The sequence below is a fragment of the Lissotriton helveticus genome, chromosome 12, assembly GCF_964261635.1.
Source record: "Lissotriton helveticus chromosome 12, aLisHel1.1, whole genome shotgun sequence".
Lineage (NCBI taxonomy): Eukaryota > Metazoa > Chordata > Amphibia > Caudata > Salamandridae > Lissotriton > Lissotriton helveticus.
The window spans coordinates 846,690,927-846,691,374 of record NC_136073.1 but is presented as its reverse complement, the minus strand read 5'-3'; positions in this window follow the sequence as shown (position 1 = coordinate 846,691,374).

The window sequence follows — 448 nt, the reverse complement described above, 5'->3', positions numbered from 1 at the left end:
TACATGTACTGGGCACTCGTCATTACGAGTGCCCTACCTGCATGATTGATTCCAAACACTGTAGGTTTTAGTGAAGCCAACACCTTGTCCTATTAAATTCATACTGATGCCAGTAGTACATTTATTAAAAGATGCACCCAGAGAACATACCAAACTCTATTGTGCTGGCTAACTGGTGTTGACCAACCAGACACCACAGACTCCTTTCTGAACCCATGGAGGTGAGAGCATGCACTCTCCGAGGTCAGAAATAATGCCTGCTGTGGCCAAAGGTGTTAACCAATCACAAATGTCTGCCAAACAGGATTAATAAAGCTGGCTCACTCAGAGTCCATTAGGGTATATTCAGCAAAATTGAGCTCACCATATTCTAGGACCAAAATACAGATTCAGCCGTGCAACAGTCTTAAACAAAACATCTTTTTATTTTCATTTTATTTATTTTTTA